The sequence below is a fragment of the Musca autumnalis genome, unplaced genomic scaffold (genome assembly GCF_047663935.1).
Source record: "Musca autumnalis isolate F117 unplaced genomic scaffold, ASM4766393v1 scaffold_3, whole genome shotgun sequence".
Taxonomy (NCBI): Eukaryota; Metazoa; Arthropoda; class Insecta; order Diptera; family Muscidae; genus Musca; species Musca autumnalis.
Window position 1 is genome coordinate 61,808,454 of NW_027411866.1, and position 27,103 is coordinate 61,835,556.

Here is a 27,103-nt window from a genome sequence, read left to right on the forward strand (position 1 = left end):
GGTGAAAGCATGGAGATCGGGCGGTAGGATTCCCCATTTGTAGCGGATTTGTCTGGCTTTAGAATAGGAATTATACGAGCCACTTTCCAAACGTCCGGAATTACCAATTGGGAAATTGATAGTTCCAGGACCTTTGTCAAGTAGCTCAAACCTACTGCTCCCAACTTCTTTAACATTACCATGGATATGCCGTCTGGCCCAAGGGCTTTAGATGGTTTGGATTTGGAGATAATTCTCTCGACTTCACTGGATGTGAAGGAGGTGGGCTGCAAATCACGCTTTAGTGACTTGCATCTCCGGAAAACGGCTCGCCTGGACCTGTTCTGCGAAGATGGATGCTCAATGAATTGGCGGCAGAACTGTGTTGCACACTTTTTGGCATCGGAATATGTAATGTTATTGAAGGCTATAGCAGGGAGATTTCTATTCTTGTTGGAACCAGATAGATTTTTAATTGTGGACCAAAGTTGCTTGGAATTAATTATGCAGTGGTCGAGATGTTGAATCCACTTGGAACGCCTGTGTTCGAGAACCAAGTTCTCAATTTCCGCGTTCAATTGCACAATTCTTTCGTCAGCTGGGTCATCGACACGTATTTGATCGCGCTGTTGTGCCAAACGGGATGCCCTGGATGGATAATTTGGTCTCATGAGAGGAATTCTGCCCGCTGGAATAAAGCGCTTTGCCGCCTTGAGGATTACTTCCCTTAGTATTCTCTCACCCTTTCTGGCACATGAGGGCGGCGGCAAGTGACGTAAGGAGTCGTCAATGAAATTCGTGAAGCCATGCCAGTTGGCTTTGTTGTAGTTCACGAATGTGCGCTTGTCGGGCTCAACGAAATCGCTAGGTTTCTCCACTGTGACCAGGATTGGAATGTGGTCGGAATTTAGCGGAATCATTTGTTGTTCGGGTTGCTAGATTATGTAACCAGTTGCCGCTAGAGCTTCGATGCTTTATTGGTTTGACAGGAGAATTTAGAGCAACGTGCTTTGAGTACTTGCGGAATAACTCCTTATGATTTTATGAGTTGTGTTTTTTACTTAATTATGGGTTATATTTTTAAAATTTTATTTTTGTTGGGCTGGGAAGCCTTATTTGCATTGCTAAATTTGCCTTAGATTTATTTTTATATTCACTTTGTGTTGTAGTGCTATACTTGTTCCATGTTTGTGGAGCGAATTATAGGGAATGATTATTTCTTCCTGATCCCTTCTCTTGCTCTACTCTTCTAAGTATTGGCTTAGGAAGGTACAGTGGTGTTGGGATAGTCTCAGAATGCCTATTTTTTTAAATGAATATTTTTTTTATATATATGATAGGTAATTAATTTAAGATTTTAATTTCTATTTTTTTATTGTTAATTTTATTTGAATTGTATATTGTTAATATAAGATATTGGCCATATTGGCTTGTTTATATTACATAGTAAATAAATGAAATGAAATAACGGAGAAATCGCAATAGTCGGTAATACATTCCATTTTTTCAATTTTGACGGTTAATGGAGAAGAATTTGGTGGTGGTCGGATTATATTCAGGGGTCGGAAAGGGCAACAACTTATTTTTTCTATTTATTTATTCCTATGCAAAAAAACTAGCCCATATGGCCATGATCGGTATGAAAAACCACTATACAGTTACTACTCTGAAAAACTTAATTTAACAATGTTTTGATTCTTAAAATAATAAAGCTAATAAAAGAATAAATGTGAAAGCAAAAGTCTTAAATCAGCCATGCATTGTAGTTCCAAAACAAATTAACATAAGAAACCATGAATTGTATGTTACATTTCTATTGAAATGCTCATATAACTTTCGTTTGTAACAATGGAAAGAGGAATCAAACACCTTTTGCTCTGGTGAAAAAGTGTTAAACACACGAGAAACTCTTACAAAAAAGACTTCTCCAACAATGGAGTCAAACACGGCACAAGCATTTGTTTGTTCCTCTCCGATCTGGAGAATGTAAAAAGGTCTAATATAGTAGAAGGTGTCTCCATTTTATATACCTTATAGAAGAATAACATTGACCTAATACTCATACTGTGGAGAACATTCAACGTCAATGAAAGAAGAAAAAAATTCCTTTGCATTGATGCAAAGTAGGTTGACGGAGGTGGTCAAACAACGGAGATATTGCATCCCATTTTTCCATTTTTTGTAATCACGCTACAGGTCGCAGTTTTGAGAGGATGGTCACGAATAGGGCTCCCAGAGAGAAAGAAGCATATTGAGTTTGGTGATGGTCGGATAATAGTCGGAATGGGCAAAAACCTTATGTGGAACAAAATTTTACATTTCAAATTTTTTATAACCAAAATTCATGATATTTGAATTAGTTTTTGTGCTTGAGTTTTGCACAGCTGGGTTGATTGTCATTTCATCATATTTTTTTAGTTTGTACGGAGTAGTTTGAGTGATACAATTATTTGTACTTGTGATTATTTTTTATTTTGTTTGTTCAAATTTATTTATATTTATTTATTAGTCAATGCAATTCAAAAAATCCTTACAGACTAAGATAACAATTCAAATATAGTAAATATGAAAATTACAAATTTGGATAAACATAGTACAATAATGATTTAAACATATCTTTTGATGTACTATTCAGTACCAGGCTTAGATTCTCTTTGAAGTGCTTTGTTTGCTGCATTCAAGTGCAAAAGGGTGCGAGTTATTGGTCCATTTAGGGCATAATTAGTTCGATGAAAAGGGATATAGAACAAGTTCACTACGCGTAAGCTTCGTGGTGGTACAAATAAGGGCACTAAAGCCAGCAAATCTGGACAATCAATAAAATTATTTACTAAATCGTAGACGAAGCAAGCAGATTGCAACTTTCGACCGGATTCCAAACTTTGAAGTCCTAGTAACAAAAACCTGGATTTATAATCCGGAATTTCTATTGGAAACAACTTTCTGAGCGCAAACTTTGTAAAATTCTTTTGGATTTTTTCAGTACGGTTAATATGAGTAATGCATTGAGGATCCCAGATAAATGAACCGTATTAAATTTTGGATCTAACAAATGACGCATATATAAATTTTATAGTATATGGATCAGAGAAGTCTTTGCAATTCTGTTTAACGAAAGCAAGTACCTTATAGGCCTCAGGAATAATGTGATCAATATGAGGCATCGGAAATTGTACAGCCTTAGTGCATATTTGCCTTTGGATATTAAGAGGAGAGTGGCTCAGTCGCTTTTGATGACCCATGTTCACTATTGTTTGGAAATTATATGTGGTGCATATTCTGGCCAAGTCGAACGAATTCCTAGAATTGTTAACTCTATTGTTCGTTATGTGTATGGTTTGTGTCGTTGGGACCATGTATCTCTGTATGATGTTGATTTTCCTTGATTGTCCTTTGAAAAGTATATAATTTTTCTCCTTCTTCAGTGTCATTATAGTATAATGAGGAATATTGATATCCCACTATGTAGTGACTTTGTAATGTTAAGGTCTTTGCGTAACCCTCAATTACTGTACCCCAGATTTTCGTCCCGAACTGGTGAAAAATCATTTGTTGTTGTTGTAACAGTTCGGTTGTATTCGGAAGCTCTTTCCTGAAAATTATAAAGGAAGAATGGAACAAGAAAAGAAAATGGAATATATTATTAATTAGTTGTGTGAACAGGATTTGATGTTGGCAATTGAAGGAATTGTGCTACTTCAATTGGATGTGACCACAAATCAACAGGGGTTAGATTTGTGGGGGCGGACGGACAGTTGAATAGATGTGAAGTATCGTGAGGGCTTTGATGGCAGGAGGGGCACCTGTTTATGGTACCGGGAACAATGCGTTCTCTGTAGGAATTGAGAATGCTACTGTAACCAGACCTAAGTTGTGCCAGTATGGAACGAGTTTGCCTTGGAAGAAGCCTCTCACTATCCGAAATTGCTGGAGGATGTTGATTTAGGACTTTATTGTTTTTGTACACACTTATGGCTTCGGAGACCGCCAGTTGGTGCACAATGTTCAGGGAGTCCGTTTAAGACAATCGGTTGACGTCCGATGGAATGACGTCTTGGATGTCATCACGGTAACACCTGAAGTCCTTACGGATGCGTCTAGGTGGTGGATCTTCCATCACTACGTGATGGTTAGGGTGACTCGGCTGATGACTAGCCAGCAGGAACTGTCTAGTCAGCAACACATTATGTTGCCTGACTGACAGCATCCTGGTCTCCTCATGAAGATGATCCACCTGTGACATCTGGAAGCAACCCGTAGCAATTCGGAGAGCATTATTTTGCGTCGTCTGCAGGATTCTCCATTGGGTGTCACTAAGGAAGGAAGTCCAAACCGGGGCAGCATAATTGAAGACAGACCGACCGATGGCCTTATAGGTCGTTATCAATGTCTCCTTATCTCTGCCCCAGGAGGTGCCAGCTAAAGCTTTAAGGACTTTGTTCCTGGATTTCACTTTCTGGTTGATGTAGGTGGCGTGCGAAGAGAAGTGGAGAAGATTGTCGAAAACTACCCCAAGGATCTTTGGACTATGAACAGTGGGGATACGCCTGCCTTCGACAAATACATCAAGCTGGTTGTTAACTTCCTTCGTCCAGAAAGTGAATAAGGGCACTGAGGACTTTGTAGGGGATAGCTGAAGATTGCGCTCCCGGAAGAAATTTGTGATGGTGGCTAGGTAGTTGGAAATTCTAGCACTTACGTCGTCGATGTCAACACCGGATGAAATTATGGTGCAGTCATCAGCATACGACACCACCGAAATATCTGCTGGCGGAGGAGGGAGATTAGCAAGATAGATGTTGAATAAAATGGGGGATAGTACTCCACCTTGGGGTACTCCCATTTTAATCTTGCGGAATTTGGATTTTTGGCCTCGGAATTCAACGAAGGCTTGCCTACCATTAAGGTAATTGGCAATCCAACGCTTGGCGTCATTGGGAAGGGTGGAATTCATGACGTCAGAAATCAGCATGGAATGGTCGACCGTGTCAAACGCCTTGGACAAGTCAAGCGCTGCTGGTCCGTTTGGGTGGTCGTCGCTGATTTAGGCCGTTCGCAATCTTTGTGGTTATCTCTTGCAAAGCCGTGGTTGTGCTATGAGCTTCCCTGAAACCATGTTGGTGCGAAGCAAGGTGGAAATGCTGTTTCAGGGATGGGAGCAATAGGGACTCTAAAACCTTTGCTACCGGTGAAAGCATGGAGATCGGGCGGTAGGATTCCCCATTTGTAGCGGATTTGTCTGGCTTTAGAATAGGAATTATACGAGCCACTTTCCAAACGTCCGGAATTACCAATTGGGAAATTGATAGTTCCAGGACCTTTGTCAAGTAGCTCAAACCTACTGCTCCCAACTTCTTTAACATTACCATGGATATGCCGTCTGGCCCAAGGGCTTTAGATGGTTTGGATTTGGAGATAATTCTCTCGACTTCACTGGATGTGAAGGAGGTGGGCTGCAAATCACGCTTTAGTGACTTGCATCTCCGGAAAACGGCTCGCCTGGACCTGTTCTGCGAAGATGGATGCTCAATGAATTGGCGGCAGAACTGTGTTGCACACTTTTTGGCATCGGAATATGTAATGTTATTGAAGGCTATAGCAGGGAGATTTCTATTCTTGTTGGAACCAGATAGATTTTTAATTGTGGACCAAAGTTGCTTGGAATTAATTATGCAGTGGTCGAGATGTTGAATCCACTTGGAACGCCTGTGTTCGAGAACCAAGTTCTCAATTTCCGCGTTCAATTGCACAATTCTTTCGTCAGCTGGGTCATCGACACGTATTTGATCGCGCTGTTGTGCCAAACGGGATGCCCTGGATGGATAATTTGGTCTCATGAGAGGAATTCTGCCCGCTGGAATAAAGCGCTTTGCCGCCTTGAGGATTACTTCCCTTAGTATTCTCTCACCCTTTCTGGCACATGAGGGCGGCGGCAAGTGACGTAAGGAGTCGTCAATGAAATTCGTGAAGCCATGCCAGTTGGCTTTGTTGTAGTTCACGAATGTGCGCTTGTCGGGCTCAACGAAATCGCTAGGTTTCTCCACTGTGACCAGGATTGGAATGTGGTCGGAATTTAGCGGAATCATTTGTTGTTCGGGTTGCTAGATTATGTAACCAGTTGCCGCTAGAGCTTCGATGCTTTATTGGTTTGACAGGAGAATTTAGAGCAACGTGCTTTGAGTACTTGCGGAATAACTCCTTATGATTTTATGAGTTGTGTTTTTTACTTAATTATGGGTTATATTTTTAAAATTTTATTTTTGTTGGGCTGGGAAGCCTTATTTGCATTGCTAAATTTGCCTTAGATTTATTTTTATATTCACTTTGTGTTGTAGTGCTATACTTGTTCCATGTTTGTGGAGCGAATTATAGGGAATGATTATTTCTTCCTGATCCCTTCTCTTGCTCTACTTTTCTAAGTATTGGCTTAGGAAGGTACAGTGGTGTTGGGATAGTCTCAGAATGCCTATTTTTTTAAATGAATATTTTTTTTATATATATGATAGGTAATTAATTTTAGATTTTAATTTCTATTTTTTTATTGTTAATTTTATTTGAATTGTATATTGTTAATATAAGATATTGGCCATATTGGCTTGTTTATATTACATAGTAAATAAATGAAATGAAATAACGGAGAAATCGCAATAGTCGGTAATACATTCCATTTTTTCAATTTTGACGGTTAATGGAGAAGAATTTGGTGGTGGTCGGATTATATTCAGGGGTCGGAAAGGGCAACAACTTATTTTTTCTATTTATTTGTTCCTATGCAAAAAAACTAGCCCATATGGCCATGATCGGTATGAAAAACCACTATACAGTTACTACTCTGAAAAACTTAATTTAACAATGTTTTGATTCTTAAAATAATAAAGCTAATAAAAGAATAAATGTGAAAGCAAAAGTCTTAAATCAGCCATGCATTGTAGTTCCAAAACAAATTAACATAAGAAACCATGAATTGTATGTTACATTTCTATTGAAATGCTCATATAACTTTCGTTTGTAACAATGGAAAGAGGAATCAAACACCTTTTGCTCTGGTGAAAAAGTGTTAAACACACGAGAAACTCTTACAAAAAAGACTTCTCCAACAATGGAGTCAAACACGGCACAAGCATTTGTTTGTTCCTCTCCGATCTGGAGAATGTAAAAAGGTCTAATATAGTAGAAGGTGTCTCCATTTTATATACCTTATAGAAGAATAACATTGACCTAATACTCATACTGTGGAGAACATTCAACGTCAATGAAAGAAGAAAAAAATTCCTTTGCATTGATGCAAAGTAGGTTGACGGAGGTGGTCAAACAACGGAGATATTGCATCCCATTTTTCCATTTTTTGTAATCACGCTACAGGTCGCAGTTTTGAGAGGATGGTCACGAATAGGGCTCCCAGAGAGAAAGAAGCATATTGAGTTTGGTGATGGTCGGATAATAGTCGGAATGGGCAAAAACCTTATGTGGAACAAAATTTTACATTTCAAATTTTTTATAACCAAAATTCATGATATTTGAATTAGTTTTTGTGCTTGAGTTTTGCACAGCTGGGTTGATTGTCATTTCATCATATTTTTTTAGTTTGTACGGAGTAGTTTGAGTGATACAATTATTTTTTCTAGAAAACTTGTGATTATTTTTTATTTTGTTTGTTCAAATTTATTTATATTTATTTATTAGTCAATGGCATTCAAAAAATCCTTACAGACTAAGATAACAATTCAAATATAGTAAATATGAAAATTACAAATTTGGATAAACATAGTACAATAATGATTTAAACATATCTTTTGATGTACTAAATTCAGTACCAGGCTTAGATTCTCTTTGAAGTGCTTTGTTTGCTGCATTCAAGTGCAAAAGGGTGCGAGTTATTGGTCCATTTAGGGCATAATTAGTTCGATGAAAAGGGATATAGGACAAGTTCACTACGCGTAAGCTTCGTGGTGGTACAAATAAGGGCACTAAAGCCAGCAAATCTGGACAATCAATAAAATTATTTACTAAATCGTAGACGAAGCAAGCAGATTGCAACTTTCGACCGGATTCCAAACTTTGAAGTCCTAGTAACAAAAACCTGGATTTATAATCCGGAATTTCTATTGGAAACAACTTTCTGAGCGCAAACTTTGTAAAATTCTTTTGGATTTTTTCAGTACGGTTAATATGAGTAATGCATTGAGGATCCCAGATAAATGAACCGTATTAAATTTTGGATCTAACAAATGACGCATATATAAATTTTATAGTATATGGATCAGAGAAGTCTTTGCAATTCTGTTTAACGAAAGCAAGTACCTTATAGGCCTCAGGAATAATGTGATCAATATGAGGCATCGGAAATTGTACAGCCTTAGTGCATATTTGCCTTTGGATATTAAGAGGAGAGTGGCTCAGTCGCTTTTGATGACCCATGTTCACTATTGTTTGGAAATTATATGTGGTGCATATTCTGGCCAAGTCGAACGAATTCCTAGAATTGTTAACTCTATTGTTCGTTATGTGTATGGTTTGTGTCGTTGGGACCATGTATCTCTGTATGATGTTGATTTTCCTTGATTGTCCTTTGAAAAGTATATAATTTTTCTCCTTCTTCAGTGTCATTATAGTATAATGAGGAATATTGATATCCCACTATGTAGTGACTTTGTAATGTTAAGGTCTTTGCGTAACCCTCAATTATTGTACCCCAGATTTTCGTCCCGAACTGGTGAAAAATCATTTGTTGTTGTTGTAACAGTTCGGTTGTATTCGGAAGCTCTTTCCTGAAAATTATAAAGGAAGAATGGAACAAGAAAAGAAAATGGAATATATTATTAATTAGTTGTGTGAACAGGATTTGATGTTGGCAATTGAAGGAATTGTGCTACTTCAATTGGATGTGACCACAAATCAACAGGGGTTAGATTTGTGGGGGCGGACGGACAGTTGAATAGATGTGAAGTATCGTGAGGGCTTTGATGGCAGGAGGGGCACCTGTTTATGGTACCGGGAACAATGCGTTCTCTGTAGGAATTGAGAATGCTACTGTAACCAGACCTAAGTTGTGCCAGTATGGAACGAGTTTGCCTTGGAAGAAGCCTCTCACTATCCGAAATTGCTGGAGGATGTTGATTTAGGACTTTATTGTTTTTGTACACACTTATGGCTTCGGAGACCGCCCGTTGGTGCACAATGTTCAGGGAGTCCGTGTAAGACAATCGGTTGACGTCCGATGGAATGACGTCTTGGATGTCATCACGGTAACACCTGAAGTCCTTACGGATTAGTCTAGGTGGTGGATCTTCCATCACTACGTGATGGTTGGGGTGACTCGGCTGATGACTAGCCAGCAGGAACTGTCTAGTCAGCAACACATTATGTTGCCTGACTGACAGCATCCTGGTCTCCTCATGAAGATGATCCACCTGTGACATCTGGACGCAACCCGTAGCAATTCGGAGAGCATTATTTTGCGTCGTCTGCAGGATTCTCCATTGGGTGTCACTAAGGAAGGAAGTCCAAACCGGGGCAGCATAATTGAAGACAGACCGACCGATGGCCTTATAGGTCGTTATCAATGTCTCCTTATCTCTGCCCCAGGAGGTGCCAGCTAAAGCTTTAAGGACTTTGTTCCTGGATTTCACTTTCTGGTTGATGTAGGTGGCGTGCGAAGAGAAGTGGAGAAGATTGTCGAAAACTACCCCAAGGATCTTTGGACTATGAACAGTGGGGATACGCCTGCCTTCGACAAATACATCAAGCTGGTTGTTAACTTCCTTCGTCCAGAAAGTGAATAAGGGCACTGAGGACTTTGTAGGGGATAGCTGAAGATTGCGCTCCCGGAAGAAATTTGTGATGGTGGCTAGGTAGTTGGAAATTCTAGCACTTACGTCGTCGATGTCAACACCGGATGAAATTATGGTGCAGTCATCAGCATACGACACCACCGAAATATCTGCTGGCGGAGGAGGGAGATTAGCAAGATAGATGTTGAATAAAATGGGGGATAGTACTCCACCTTGGGGTACTCCCATTTTAATCTTGCGGAATTTGGATTTTTGGCCTCGGAATTCAACGAAGGCTTGCCTACCATTAAGGTAATTGGCAATCCAACGCTTGGCGTCATTGGGAAGGGTGAATTCATGACGTCAGAAATCAGCATGGAATGGTCGACCGTGTCAAACGCCTTGGACAAGTCAAGCGCTGCTGGTCCGTTTGGGTGGTCGTCGCTGATTTAGGCCGTTCGCAATCTTTGTGGTTATCTCTTGCAAAGCCGTGGTTGTGCTATGAGCTTCCCTGAAACCATGTTGGTGCGAAGCAAGGTGGAAATGCTGTTTCAGGGATGGGAGCAATAGGGACTCTAAAACCTTTGCTACCGGTGAAAGCATGGAGATCGGGCGGTAGGATTCCCCATTTGTAGCGGATTTGTCTGGCTTTAGAATAGGAATTATACGAGCCACTTTCCAAACGTCCGGAATTACCAATTGCGAAATTGATAGTTCCAGGACCTTTGTCAAGTAGCTCAATCCTACTGCTCCCAACTTCTTTAACATTACCATGGATATGCCGTCTGGCCCAAGGGCTTTAGATGGTTTGGATTTGGAGATAATTCTCTCGACTTCACTGGATGTGAAGGAGGTGGGCTGCAAATCACGCTTTAGTGACTTGCATCTCCGGAAAACGGCTCGCCTGGACCTGTTCTGCGAAGATGGATGCTCAATGAATTGGCGGCAGAACTGTGTTGCACACTTTTTGGCATCGGAATATGTAATGTTATTGAAGGCTATAGCAGGGAGATTTCCATTCTTGTTGGAACCAGATAGATTTTTAATTGTGGACCAAAGTTGCTTGGAATTAATTGTGCAGTGGTCGAGATGTTGAATCCACTAGGAACGCCTGTGTTCGAGAACCAGGTTCTCAATTTCCGCGTTCAATTGCACAATTCTTTCGTCAGCTGGGTCATCGACACGTATTTGATCGCGCTGTTGTGCCAAACGGGATGCCCTGGATGGATAATTTGGTCTCATGAGAGGAATTCTGCCCGCTGGAATAAAGCGCTTTGCCGCCTTGAGGATTACTTCCCTTAGTATTCTCTCACCCTTTCTGGCACATGAGGGCGGCGGCAAGTGACGTAAGGAGTCGTCAATGAAATTCGTGAAGCCATGCCAGTTGGCTTTGTTGTAGTTCACGAATGTGCGCTTGTCGGGCTCAACGAAATCGCTAGGTTTCTCCACTGTGACCAGGATTGGAATGTGGTCGGAATTTAGCGGAATCATTTGTTGTTCGGGTTGCTAGATTATGTAACCAGTTGCCGCTAGAGCTTCGATGCTTTAATGGTTTGACAGGAGAATTTAGAGCAAGGTGCTTTGAGTACTTGCGGAATAACTCCTTATGATTTTATGAGTTGTGTTTTTTACTTAATTATGGGTTATATTTTTAAAATTTTATTATTGTTGGGCTGGGAAGCCTTATTTGCATTGCTAAATTTGCCTTAGATTTATTTTTATATTCACTTTGTGTTGTAGTGCTATACTTGTTCCATGTTTGTGGAGCGAATTATAGGGAATGATTATTTCTTCCTGATCCCTTCTCTTGCTCTACTTTTCTAAGTATTGGCTTAGGAAGGTACAGTGGTGTTGGGATAGTCTCAGAATGCCTATTTTTTTAAATGAATATTTTTTTTATATATATGATAGGTAATTAATTTTAGATTTTAATTTCTATTTTTTTTATTGTTAATTTTATTTGAATTGTATATTGTTAATATAAGATATTGGCCATATTGGCTTGTTTATATTACATAGTAAATAAATGAAATGAAATAACGGAGAAATCGCAATAGTCGGTAATACATTCCATTTTTTCAATTTTGACGGTTAATGGGGAAGATTTTGGTGGTGGTCGGATTATATTCAGGGGTCGGAAAGGGCAACAACTTATTTTATCTATTTATTTATTCCTATGCAAAAAAACTAGCCCATATGGCCATGATCGGTATGAAAAACCACTATACATTTACTACTCTGAAAAACTTAATTTAACAATGTTTTGATTCTTAAAATAATAAAGCTAATAAAAGAATAAATGTGAAAGCAAAAGTCTTAAATCAGCCGTGCATTGTAGTTCCAAAACAAATTAACATAAGAAACCATGAATTGTATGTTACATTTCTATTGAAATGCTCATATAACTTTCGTTTGAAACAATGGAAAGAGGAATCAAACACCTTTTGCTCTGGTGAAAAAGTGTTAAACACACGAGAAACTCTTACAAAAAAGACTTCTCCATCAATGGAGTCAAACACGGCACAAGCATTTGTTTGTTCCTCTCCGATCTGGAGAATGTAAAAAGGTCTAATATAGTAGAAGGTGTCTCCATTTTATATACCTTATAGAAGAATAACATTGACCTAATACTCATACTGTGGAGAACATTCAACGTCAATGAAAGAAGAAAAAAATTCCTTTGCATTGATGCAAAGTAGGTTGACGGAGGTGGTCAAACAACGGAGATATTGCATCCCATTTTTCCATTTTTTGTAATCGCGCTACAGGTCGCAGTTTTGAGAGGATGGTCACGAATAGGGCTCCCAGAGAGAAAGAAGCATATTGAGTTTGGTGATGGTCGGATAATAGTCGGAATGGGCAAAAACCTTATGTGGAACAAAATTTTACATTTCAAATTTTTTATAACCAAAATTCATGATATTTGAATTAGTTTTTGTGCTTGAGTTTTGCACAGCTGGGTTGATTGTCATTTCATCATATTTTTTTAGTTTGTACGGAGTAGTTTGAGTGATACAATTATTTTTTCTAGAAAACTTGTGATTATTTTTTATTTTGTTTGTTCAAATTTTGATTTTTAATTTTAATGATTATTATTATTACATATTTATTTATTAGTCAATGCAATTCAAAAAATCCTTACAGACTAAGATAACAATTCAAATATAGTAAATATTAAAATTACAAATTTGGATAAACATAGTACAATAATGATTTAAACATATCTTTTGATGTACTAAAGTCAGTACCAGGCTTAGATTCTCTTTGAAGTGCTTTGTTTGCTGCATTCAAGTGCAAAAGGGTGCGAGTTATTGGTCCATTTAGGGCATAATTAGTTCGATGAAAAGGGATATAGAACAAGTCCACTACGCGTAAGCTTCGTGGTGGTACAAATAAGGGCACTAAAGCCAGCAAATCTGGACAATCAATAAAATTATTTACTAAATCGTAGACGAAGCAAGCAGATTGCAACTTTCGACCGGATTCCAAACTTTGAAGTCCTAGTAACAAAAACCTGGATTTATAATCCGGAATTTCTATTGGAAACAACTTTCTGAGCGCAAACTTTGTAAAATTCTTTTGGATTTTTTCAGTACGGTTAATATGAGTAATGCATTGAGGATCCCAGATAAATGAACCGTATTAAATTTTGGATCTAACATATGACGTATATATAAATTTTATAGTATATGGATCAGAGAAGTCTTTGCAATTCTGTTTAACGAAAGCAAGTACCTTATAGGCCTCAGGAATAATGTGATCAATATGAGGCACGAAAGTCAAAGATGTATCAAATACAATACCGAGATCTCGGATTGTGCTTAATTTTATTAGAGCATTACTATCTATCCTGAATGGGATTAGTTAATCGGGAATAGATTTTTTTTAGATTTTATTTTGTTTCTCTCATAATTACAATTCAATACATATTTTAACAAATAAATTTGTGGATAGTGAAGTTAAAGCTAACAAAATATAATGTCTTGACTATAACTTATGAAAGTTGTCTGTCACCAGATAATTTTAGTTTCTGTTAAAGATATTTTTAATTCAATTGTTTTGACTGCAGTTATTTTAAAACACATTATTTTTCATTTGCCTTAAAATTGCTCATGCATTATTCGACTTCTATATTTTAATGCGTTTCTAATATAGTTGTATAAATTATCCCATGCATTTTCTACATATCCATTTAGAATATTTATTAGTTCCTCTTCCTGTAGACAAATATCTCCTAAATATCTAACCCTAAGTTCTCTCAATATTGGGCATTTGGCGATAAAATGTTGCATATTTTCATCTTCGTTTGTATTGCAAAACGTACACTGCTTATTTTCCTCATTTCCATATTTATTTCCATTCAAGGGTAGTACGTCATCTCGGGTTCTCATGATGATAGAAATCTTTTCTATATTCCATATATTTGCCATGTAGTTTATTCCTACTTCTGGATTTAGTAAGCGGTAGAATCTTGTTGCACTTGTGTTTGCTTTTTCTCTTTTTTGCATATAACTTTGACTTTTGAGCTGATTCAACATGGTGTTTATTTTATTTCCTCAATTATTTGAGGTTATAATTTATATTTGATATTTGCATATTAAAGTTTTCTGACAATCTTGTTAACGTTTTCGCCCAAAATATTCCTCTCTCCCATATTTTTATAGTTAAAATGTGGGGTAACCTATTATTTATAGACTGCCTTCGAAATATAATCTAAGTGTAACTTCAAGGTGTAGAAGTGGTAATCTTGTATATCAATCTCCAGAGAAAGTATATAATTTGGAAGATTGTCTGGCAGTTTTAGTATTCTTTTAAGGAAGTACCGTTGTAATTTATTTTCCTCTTCAAACCATCAGAATCCCCAAACTTGTGCTGCGTATGCTTGTGTTGTCCTGCATACACTTTGGAATATTTTCCACTTCGCCACCAATGATATATTTAGGTTCGATATGAGTTTCGACCACGTTGCGTTGATACATGCCTTCGACTTGATATTTCTCGTTTCTACGTACTTCGTGAAAGACATCTTTGGTGTTAAAATGACACCCAAATAGCAATATTCGTTGATTATTTTAATTTCGCGATTTTGATACTGCCATCTCTCGTTTGCCGAAATTCGCCCACCATTTCGAAATACCATTATTTTAGATTTTTCTAAATTGACCACCATCGCCTACAATATTTTTCTAGATTTAGTATAATTTTTTTAAGTATTTGTCTTTCTTCCGCTAATATCGCAATATCGTCCGCATACAACAACACTCGAATATTCAATTCATCTATCATTAGACCTCCTTCTAACCAATCGTGTAAGTCATTCAAATAGAGCGCAAACAACATAGGTGATAGCAAGCAGCCTTGCCTTACTTCAGTATATGTTTTGAAATGTTTTGAAACTTCCTTTCCCGTCCATACTACTGACATTGTGTTTTTGTAAATATTTTCAATCAATTTAACAACTTTTGTTGACATACCCATGTTGTAAAGTTTGAAGATCAACAGTTTTCTAGATATCATGTCAAAAGCCGCAGAAAAATCTACAAAGAAAGCATACACTTTTTTCCTTTCATTTAGCTTAATATGGACAATAGCGGCTAAATTGTAAATATTGTCTGTTGTTGAATACCCCGTTCTGAAGCCTGCTTGAAACTCGTTTAGAATTGCTTTTTCTGTTGCCCACAACTTAATCCTTTTATTCAGGATTCCCATACGAATTTTTGCGGATAAATTCATAAATGAAATCCCTCTGTAGTTACTCGGATCGTTAATGTCTCCTTTTTGTGAATGGGAAATATAACTGTTTCTTCCATTATTTTATCCACTTGACCGGTATTAAAGATTATGTTGTATTGGTGTACTAATTCAGTGAGAAATTGTTGGGAAGCGTGTTTATAGAATTCGTATGGAATCCTGTCAATTCCTGGAGCCTTATTTTCCTTGACTGTTTTTAATATATCTTGTATTTCGGCTAGTTCGATATCCCTGTCCAACGTAGGGTCGGATTGAAAAGGTGCTGCATAGTGATGTCATTTGCGAATTCTTCCTTGTTTAAGAGCATATCAAAAAACGATTTGAATTCTGCAGCTGATATATTTTCTCCGATTTTAAAGTTCTGGCCTCGTATCTTTTTTGCGACCCTTCACCACTCTTTTGCATTGACGGTATTGGATAGTTTTTCCTGCAGCTCTCTCTCATACTCCCTCTTCCTGTTTCTGCATATTCTTGAGTAAGATCTAGCAGCTTCTGTGTAATTTCTTTTGTGTTGTTGGTCTTCCGAAATGTTTTGAGTAGTTTAAAGGACTTACTACGGGCTTTTTCACAAGCAAAGTTAAACCACCTCGATTTGTAGATTTTTGGTCCTGTCGGATTATTTATTTTTGTGGCCGATTTATATATATTTGTTAGGTCTTGTAAGCTATTCACGTTGTTATTGCATTTTGCTATTTGTAAGTTTTGATTGAGCTTTTGATTATAATTACCGATTTGTTTTTTCCATTGTAATGTCGGCAGCAAATTTAGCGATTTCACATTATTCGAAGATTGCACTGTTTCGATTTCTACTTTCAAAGGTACATGGTCTGACCATATTTTCGCTTCAACTTCAAATAATTTTACCATCATTAGCCCATCATATGACATAGCCGCTATATCATTGACAGAACTACCTATACTATTTATAAAGGTAAAATGTCCTGTGTAGTCACCTTCTGTTCTGCCATTTAGAATTACAATACCGATGTCCTCACAGAATTCTACAAATTGTTTGCCTTTTCTATTTACCACTGTGTCCTTAGACATTCTCGTTTCTCTTCCTGCCACGAAGTCTTTGAGAAAGTATGCTTCCCTGTTTTGTTGCATATTTCCTATTCTGATATTCATATCTCCCATCAGTAGTATTTTATTTTCCTTGAAGTCTTTAACGGTTTCTTTTATAGTTTCAAATTCGATTGACCAATTATCGCCTCTTATATAAACAGGAACAACAAGAAATCAGTATCCGATGTTGTTATTCTTATTGCATTTAAATTATTTGTTTGTATAAACTCATGGACTATTCCACTACTTCGTAGATCTCTTTTGATTCCGCAGAAGATACCACCACTTGCTCGTCCGTACACATTAGTTCTCTCTGCATTCTACCAATATAAAATGATTCCACTAAAGTATTTTGCCCATCCATCTGTTTCGTTCTCTTCTATATGCGTCTCACTTAATGCAAAAATATCAAAGTCCCTCACATGTTGAAAGAACTCAGGATGAAGACCCTTGTTTTTAAGCCCGTTTATATTATAGGATAGTATTTTAATATTTTTCTCTTTATAACACTTAAATTATTTTTTGTTGGCAGGGGATTTTTGAGTTTTTCAGTTTTTTAAATTCAAGGATTTTTTTTAAATATTATACTTAAGAGCATGAGACTTGGTTGTAGTGAATCATGTGACCCAAATGACATTGCAAATATGCTTGCTGACTTTTTTCAAAATACTTACTCCTAATTTTCAACTAACTCCCTTAATTACCCTTATAATGTTCATAAACTTAACCAGTTTCCTCGCATTATTCTCACTGAGGATGAAGTATTAAATGGTTTATTGTCATTGAAATATTCAAACTCACTAGGTCCTGATGGTGTTCCGACTTCTATTTTAAAATCATGTGCATATGAACTTTATCGTCCCCTAACAATTATTTTCAATGACTCGTTGACATTGGGATATTTCCCACTTGTCTGGAGATCTAGCTTTATTATTCCTTTGCATAAATCTGATAGTAGATGTGTGATTGAAAACTATAGAGGTATTGCAAAACTAAGTGCAATTCCTAAACTTTTTGAGCTTCTGGTTTCACGCCGAATAACTCATTTCGCTAGATCTATAATATCACCTTATCAACATGGTTTCGTTAAGGGTAGGTCTACCTTGACAAATTTATTGGAACTTACATGTCACGTTCACAATGGATTCGTAAATAAATGTCAAACTGATGTTATATACACAGATTTCAGTTAGGCATTCGTGACACCGTTGTACACGAATTGTTAATATATACAGGCATGTCACAGATTCCGATCGGAATGGTTTCAATTCCGTAATTTCATTTCGATCGTTTCTGTTTTAGCTTCTTCAGATTCCGATCGATTTGGTGAATTCCGAAAATCATATTATTTGGTATAAATATGGCAACATTAGAGGAATCAAAAGAAACAAAACAAAAACATATGATTAGGAAACAGCATGAAAGTGGGAATTGTGAAAATATTGTGTTTAAAGAAAGCTTTTTTTGTGTGAAAAGAATGTTAATTTATATTGGATATTCAGTTTTAATGTAATTGAGGCTCAAAAAATCAACATAACATTGAAAAATGCCGTGTTTGAGTTCATTCTTATTTTGTTCTTTTTTATGTTTGCTTTAAGTTATCATTCGTAATGCCAGATTGTTTAGTTTTTAGAACTGATAAATCTTTGTTCGAAGAAAAACGTGATTTTCACGAAAAAAATTATGTGGCAACACTTTGTTAATAATTGATTTTGTTGATTGAGAAATAATGGAAATTTGCGAATTTTTTCAATAAAATGATCAAAAAATATGAGACTAAATGCGATTTTGTTAATAAAACAATATTTTTATTATTTTTAAGTGCTTTTGCAGTGTTTTAAAGTGACATGTTACCAAACAAATGCAATTCCACTTGATAAACCAAAAGTGGTTTCATTCCGAAAGAATTTTTCGTTTTTCGGTTTCTGAAGAAGCTAAATACGGAATCAATTCCACTTTCGATTGGAATTGGTTTCTGTGACATGCCTGATAAGCTTGATTCTATGGGGTTCCCATCAATACTCTTGTCTTGGATACGTTCTTATCTACAGGACCGTACCCAAAGGGTTTCTTTTAATGATATCCTGTCAAAAAAATATAACTGTGCATTCTGGTGTTCCTCAGGGTAGCCATTTAGGTCCATTACTTTTTGTACTCTACTTAAATGACCTTCCATCTGTTATTCGTTGCTCTAAAGTATTAATGTTTGCTGACGATGTTAAACTGTTTAGCAATCATGATTCTTATAATCAATCAATTAATCTGCAACATGATTTGTATTCTCTTTCCAACTGGTGTAGTGTCAACGGTATGTCATTAAACTTAAAAAAATGTAAAAAATTGTCATTTTATAGATCTCGTCCTGATTCTTGCGATTACTTCATAGGTTCGCACAAATTGGATAATGTAGACTCGTTTGTGGATCTTGGAGTTATTTTAGATAGTAAATTGCGTTTCAACTTACATATAGAGTCTTGTGTTAATAAAGCCAAGTCATTACTTGGCTTTATAAAACGCTGGTCTAAGGAATTTGACGATCCATACGTGACCAAACGCTTATTCACTAGCCTTGTCCGACCAACATTGGAATACGGTTGTGTACTTTGGAGTCCTTTTACAAATGTTATTCTGATAAGATAGAATCAGTACAAGTTCAATTTCTTTTATTTGCTCTTAGAGGCTTAGGGTGGAGCACAAGTGAATCTCTTCCACCATATGAAAACCGTCTAAAGTTAATTGACCTTCCAACGTTGGAAAAAAGACGTTTAATGCTCAGATCTATATTCATTATTAAACTTTTGCATGGACAAATTGAATCACAGTTTTTAATTGGCGAAATCAATTTTAATATACCTTCACGTAATACTCGAAACTACATACCACTTAAATTAATGTTAGCGAAATCTAATTATGAAATAAGTAATCCACTCCGATCTTTATGTGATGAATATAACAAATTATATAATAGGATGTCTTTATCGGAACCTCTGCATGTCATAAAAAAACTTTATCTTACGTTCTTAGTATTGTTGTAGCAGTTGCCAGGCAATATGTTAGATTAGACCTATTTTATTTTTTGATGTGTTTGTCTTTAAAATGTAACTTTCTAACCGGCTGATGTTTTGCTGTAGCTGGTTTTCCCTAGTCTACTAATCCCCCATATTCCGGAATATGAGGTGTACGCGCTCCCTACGTTAAGGGGAGGTGGCCCTCTCGGTCGGCAAGGGCGGGAAAGAATGGCGTTGGGAACGATCGAAAAAAAACCATTTCCGTATAGTTCTACAACGTTTGTACAGCGTCCTCAGTACCGCACACCAATTTCTTCTCTGAATTCCATCTAAACCATTTATTACCAATCTTCAGCCTGTCATCTCGAACTTTAACTTGTTGTTTCTTGCTGAAATCCGCCAATAGTCTCCTCACCTTTATCATAACTATCTTATCTAGCCTACGTTCTGCGTTTAAATCACGTTCAATGTAGATCGGGGTGCCTTTTACGTTACTAGTTTTTTTTTTTTATTACACTTTCTGCATCACTTTCAGCTTCAAATTCCACTAGAACTGTTACTATTCCATTCCTTTGATACAGGGTTTTTACTGAATTTACACTTGAGTCCATTTCAGATTTTAGGGTTTCCGAGAAAAATTTTCGCGGATTCAGACCTCTTATTAAGTTTTTTCCTTTAGTGCTGTTCTCCAAAACCGTCAGTCTTCTCTTCATCATCTTATTTTCCTCTTTTAGAAGTTCTATGTTGTGTTTCAGGTCATCGTTAATTGCTCGTAACTTATTCACTTCTTCGGTAAGACTCGATATTTTTCCCAATACTTCTTCATTACATTCCTTGATAATGGCTTTCAGGCTGGCCACACTTAAATCGCCAACTTTCTGCTCGTTACTCATTTTGAACTGCTTCCTATTATTCAACGATTCTCCTTCCGGAGACAGGTTGCTAGCTTTCCTTTTTTCCAGTTTGTTCCTAATTTTGTTTTCTTTCGAGCACTGAAATTTCAAATCAACGGACAGCGTAACTTAAATGCAACTCTGCTCTTATTAAAGTTGTGTAAACACGGCTATTTTATCGAAATGTCATCAATGGCAGCGTCAGCTGTTATTGTTTTGATATTTATGTTTTGATGTTTATTTATCTTATAACGATCACCGTTAATCGGGAATAAGACATTTGAAAACATTTTGAAAGATTGAGAAACAGTTTATTTGCATCACACCACGATACTAAACTATCTAAATCAACTTGTAAATTAACAATATCACGCAAAGATTGTACTACCGAAAAAATGTTCAGGTCATCCGCGTATAGAAGAAATTTAGAATTAAGAAAACATGTCGAAATGTTATTAAAAAATAAGTTGAAAAGAAGTGGTCCTAGGACACTTCATTGTGGAACACCAGAACTCTAAAAATACGGTCTAGACACATAACCTTCAACTTCAACCTTACAAACTCTATTTCTTAAGTAAGAAGAAATCCAAGCGAGAAAACTAAGCTAATAAAATGCTATGTGAGACTATATCAAACGCATTGCTTAAATCAGTGTAGATTACTTCTACTTGGCTACTTTGCTCAAAAGCGGAAATAACGTAATCGGTGAACAGCGATAAATTAATTAGACGTGGTGGATCTCCCTGAATAAAATCCATGCTGGTTTGGCGAAATAATAGATTTTGATATAAAAATATAAATGATATGCTCAAATACCTTGGATACACATGATAGTTTTGAGATTGGCCTGTAACAGGTTACATCATCTTTCCTTCCTTCTTTGAAAACGGGAGTAATTGTTGACACTTTCCACTTATCGATAAAAAAAAATACCTTCTTCAAGAGATAGGCGAAATATTGAAGTTAAAACAGAAACTATGCTTAAATGACACATTTTTAAAAAGTATGCACATAAGCCATCACAATCTCTTTTAAGACTATTCCTGATTTTATGAATTGCTTCGGAAACATCATTTTCACATATGTATAAGAAAGTTGCCAACATTAATGACAGTATTGAATTCAGGAAATGTCGTATTACAACTCGTTGATATCTGGATATTAGATTTGAAAAAATTAGCAAACATATTAACCAAATCATGAGTAGATTGAGATCTGCAGTTATTGTAGTTAACGGTTGATGGAATATCAGAACATTGGCGTTGCGATTTGACAAAAGACCAAAAACTTTTAGGATTTTCCTTAATTTCGGATTCTTTAGAAAGAATGTATGGCTTATAAAGAAATTTGTTCAAACAGTTAAATTCTCTTTAAAAGTGCAAAAACTTGGCATGATCGTCAGAATTGCAGAATTTAAGTATCGTTTATGATGTTTATTGCGGCGATTTTTAAGCTTTTTTAGACCTTTAGTGTACCAGGGAAGCTTATAGGGCTTTTTTCTTTTCAATAGAACATTTTCTTTAATGATATTTAAAACTGTACTTAAAAATAAATCATAGCAAACAGATGCACCAAAACGAGCAAGTATCGAAGACCAGTCAATGGCAGCGAGTATTGAGTTTAGCTCATCAAAATTACAGGCGTTGTAGTTAAAATCGGGGGAATAATCAGATGTATTTACTATAAACACTAAGCAATCTATTTCAATAATTATAGGCATGTGGTGAACATTAGAAGGGGAGACCAATATTAGGGACTCATATATCCTAACGTTACAGTCACACGAAATGAAAATTAAGTCGAGAAATCGACGCAATTTATTACATATATGATTAATTTGAAACAATCCTAAACTGGATAATATATCAATAAAGTTAATTTCAAAGATTCTATTGATATTACTTGGAGTTAAGAAGCAATTTCCATCTATCATTGACCAACATATAATACGCATAAAAAAGTATTTGAATCTGACCTTTCCTCCAAAGAAACTATATTAGACACGTGCTTGGAATAAACGTCATCATGACTTCCAGGTGGTATGTATGATAAAGATAACAGACATTTTTGATTATGACAGGTAATATTAATAGCAATTTGATCAAGTAGACCATAATCATCATCGATTTTACACAAACTTGAATTAAATTTACATTTAACGGCAAGGAGAACACCTCCACCACGTGAACAGCCAGTTCTGTATTTCCGGTAAACATTGAAGAGATTAAGATTAAAAAATTCTGCATCAAAAAAATCATTATTTAGCCATGTTTCTGCTATGGCTACGACATCAAAGTCACACTGGGACGTAAAACTCAAAATATCGAAAGCTTTTGTACGAATACCAGACATATTCTGATAAAATATCTTCAAACCATGAAAGCTATCAATGGTTCTGTAACTGCACGTCCTTTTTCTGAAAATTTTTGAAGGGACGTATTTTAATGTCTAAAGGCCACAATTTAGAGTTAAAGATTTAATTATATAAACTAGTTGAAATGCCAAGTTTAAAATTCACCCTTTTTAACGAGCTTAAATCGGCATCTTACTTTACCAACTTATATTACTCCATATTGGATTTTTCAATTTTAGAGTTCGCTGTGATATAATTTATTATTTGATCGCAAGAAACAGATGGCTTAAACGAAGAAATATGGATCCATTTCTTTGAAGCCACCACTTCCTCTTCTACGCTTCTGCACAGGTTGAAAGCACTCGTCTGTTTGTTGGTCTGGTTCGACAGCAAACTTGTTGGCTGCATTTGTATCTGCAGTGTGTGCTGGTGTTGTGTACGGCTCGATCAACAGAATAACAATAATAGGAAATGATGCATTGGATAAGACACGTTGTTCTACTGAAGTTATGGTAGGCAATTCTAGACTTTGAACCGTACCAACAACATTACGGCAAGTCGAATGTTGATTCTCTACGTTTTGCACTTTTTCATTGCATTGTGGTTGTTTATTATTATCCACTGTTTTTAAATTTTCTTGCACTCTTACACTCAGAGAGGAGTTTATTAAGAATTTTAGGTCTCTAACTTCATTTGTTAAGGAAGAGATGTGTGTGATTAGATCAGATGAAATTGACAAACAGTCATTGCAATTATAAACAATGTTAGTATTTTTAACAAACACTTCGCCAACATTTATATCGATGCTGGCACAGAAAAAATGGAATTTACATCTGCAAATGTGGCAAGCTATAAATTTTCCATTTAAATCCTTAAAACACTTCGCGCAGACAGTATTCGAGCGCAGATCCATTAGAAACACGTCAGAACTATTTGAATGTCAGTGACCAACTGATTAATACCCTAGACAGACGGCAGCGTTAATTTACATTAACTGCATTAATTCAAATTATTTCGTGCATTATTCACATTCTTAATGTACAAAATCAAACTGAATTTAAAAGGCATTTAGGTATTTCAATATGGCAATACCGTAAAAGAGAGCTTATATTCATATGAGGGAGAGGGCATATTCATGCTCTGATACACAAGGAAAACTAAAAATTACAGTGCAAACAACAACAAAACAGCAAAAAGATCCTTGGGGTAGTTTTCGACAATCTTCTCCACTTCTCTTCGCACGCCACCTACATCAACCAGAAAGTGAAATCCAGGAACAAAGTCCTTAAAGCTTTAGCTGGCACCTCCTGGGGCAGAGATAAGGAGACATTGATAACGACCTATAAGGCCATCGGTCGGTCTGTCTTCAATTATGCTGCCCCGGTTTGGACTTCCTTCCTGAGTGACACCCAATGGAGAATCCTGCAGACGACGCAAAATAATGCTCTCCGAATTGCTACGGGTTGCGTCCAGATGTCACAGGTGGATCATCTTCATGAGGAGACCAGGATGCTGTCAGTCAGGCAACATAATGTGTTGCTGACTAGACAGTTCCTGCTGGCTAGTCATCAGCCGAGTCACCCCAACCATCACGTAGTGATGGAAGATCCACCACCTAGACTAATCCGTAAGGACTTCAGGTGTTACCGTGATGACATCCAAGACGTCATTCCATCGGACGTCAACCGATTGTCTTACACGGACTCCCTGAACATTGTGCACCAACGGGCGGTCTCCGAAGCCATAAGTGTGTACAAAAACAATAAAGTCCTAAATCAACATCCTCCAGCAATTTCGGATAGTGAGAGGCTTCTTCCAAGGCAAACTCGTTCCATACTGGCACAACTTAGGTCTGGTTACAGTAGCATTCTCAATTCCTACAGAGAACGCATTGTTCCCGGTACCATAAACAGGTGCCCCTCCTGCCATCAAAGCCCTCACGATACTTCACATCTATTCAACTGTCCGTCCGCCCCCACAAATCTAACCCCTGTTGATTTGTGGTCACATCCAATTGAAGTAGCACAATTCCTTCAATTGCCAACATCAAATCCTGTTCACACAACTAATTAATAATATATTCCATTTTCTTTTCTTGTTCCATTCTTCCTTTATAATTTTCAGGAAAGAGCTTCCGAATACAACCGAACTGTTACAACAACAACAAAACAGCAATCAGCTGTTTCGTAAATGCAGAAACTGTTGTTGTTGTTGTAGCAGCATATAATGCTGGGTTGGCAGCCGCTGGCCGAAACACTTTTGGTTTCGGGTCAATCCGGCACGTAAGAACCCGCTGCCGTGGGATTGTGCAGAAACTGTCGTCTGTCAGGGTGAAATTAAATACAGTTCTTAATGCAAATTAACGATGCCGTCTGTCTAGGGTATTAATCTAACTAGAGTAGTCAAGGTTATGCATATGTGCTCCTTAACCTCCAGTTTTTGTAAAATTTTGTATGGTTTTCACACCAATTGTCAAATTTTGTACATCGATTTACTAGCCTTAGCGCAAATGTAGACCGCTGAATTTTAAATGACGAATCCTTAACTATATAGGGAATGTGTCTACGATGAATTAGGTCTGTATATCATCTGAGTGCTGAGCTATGGATGCCTAAATTATTACGAATATAGACGAACGAACAAAAATTAGTTACAAAAACAGGGGGTTACCAAAATATGAAATAAATTAAATTAAAATTCAAAGTTTTATTCTTATGCGAAAGGGGAAAGGGACAGAGAAAGGGAAAGCCAAAATAGGTTGGAATCCACTTTCCCATTTTTTTATTTGAATTGTACTGACGAGTATCTCAGCTTTGGTAGGATGCGCTTCAACAATGTAGTCATTCTGAGCTCTAAAATGTTCCCAATTGCGTTACCAAAATGGATGAAATGACGCTGGGATATCCCAAATTCCAATTTATGGAATTTTATTTACCGCGGTGCGCCTTATCTAACTTTAAATGAGAGGGGCTTACACCTGGGAAGTTTTTGCTCATTCTGAAACTACAATGTTCATAGACGAAAATCGCCGGAGGATTTTCAAATTAATCGCGGTCAAAGTTCATATTTTCAGGGTTTTTATCTGTGCTTTAAATTAATACAAAATGTGGCATTTACGGTAAAATATCAGAGTTATTCCAAAATGCGCTAAGCTATCACAATTTTAACATTTTGAAGTTTTTACTTTAATGACAAATACCTCTGCTTCTATTTGGTGTATTAAAGACATGTAAAATGCTAATCAAGAAGACCAACAAAGCTGTGAATCAGTACCAAGTAGATGTTAACAGTAGTCAAATATAAAATTAAATATTAATTATTTTGGTTCATTTCGCCTTAAGTCATTTGATATAAAAGCCAGATAGGTGAAAACATTAGTACACATTTCCCTAAAGAAATGTTTACTAGCAAAAAGCTTATGCACAGGGGTAGTATGGGGTATCACATAGTCGGCCCGTCCCGACTACAACAATTGCTCACTTGTTTATAAATGAACTTTATCACAATTAATGCTTTTAGATCATTATTAGTCGCAAAAGTCATAAAAACTACAAAACTACAAAATTTTGAAAAATGATTAGTTTTATAGTACTGCTTTTCCCGTTGCAATGCTTTTATTGAGACCTCAAAGTAATAGGTAATTCTTATTTTCGTCTGTATTTGTTATAACTAAAAGATAAATTTTGTATATTTTGACGGAATATAGTTTTGAGGACTAATAGCAAGAGATATGTACAGTTTTTACATTATTTGTTGTTGTTGTAACAGTGTTTATTATTATGTTTCAATGTTCATTTCATTTTTATTTACTTAATAATGCAAAAGCTGAAGGCAGCCAAATAATTACATTACATGAATGTTCGTTCTTCTGTTCAACCTGGCTCTGGGTCTGTCTCCAGTTCCAGGAAAATGGCTGCTTCGATCGATTTCCGCCCAATAAGAATTTAGGCGACAGCAATATCCCGAGCGTAGTTGAGCCAAAACTACTCTGACGCTCCACAACTGCAATAAATGGGGGATGTATTTCGAGGACTTTATTCACACTATAATTGCTTAACGCCTTGGCAACCACATCCGTGTGAATACTATTTAAACATGCTTGATATGCTTGTTGATCTAGGGGTTCTCTCCTATATCGTTGGACCTCTCCCTCTAGATCATGGATATCCTTCCTGATGTGCCTGAATGTGTGGGGCCTACCACCAGGTGGTGATTGGATGGCTCTCACGGTAACACCAAAGCATGTACTGCAACGAAAGCATGTCATTGTTTTGCTGTACTAGA

The 27,103-nt window shown here is 36.8% G+C and overlaps 1 protein-coding gene across 1 annotated transcript in view; it reads right to left on the reverse strand.

Annotated features, from left to right (window-relative positions):
* Atg5 (autophagy protein 5) overlaps positions 1–27,103 on the reverse strand; it is a 298,800-nt gene that overhangs the window by 261,941 nt on the left and 9,756 nt on the right. The gene's annotated exons all lie outside the window — the stretch shown is intronic.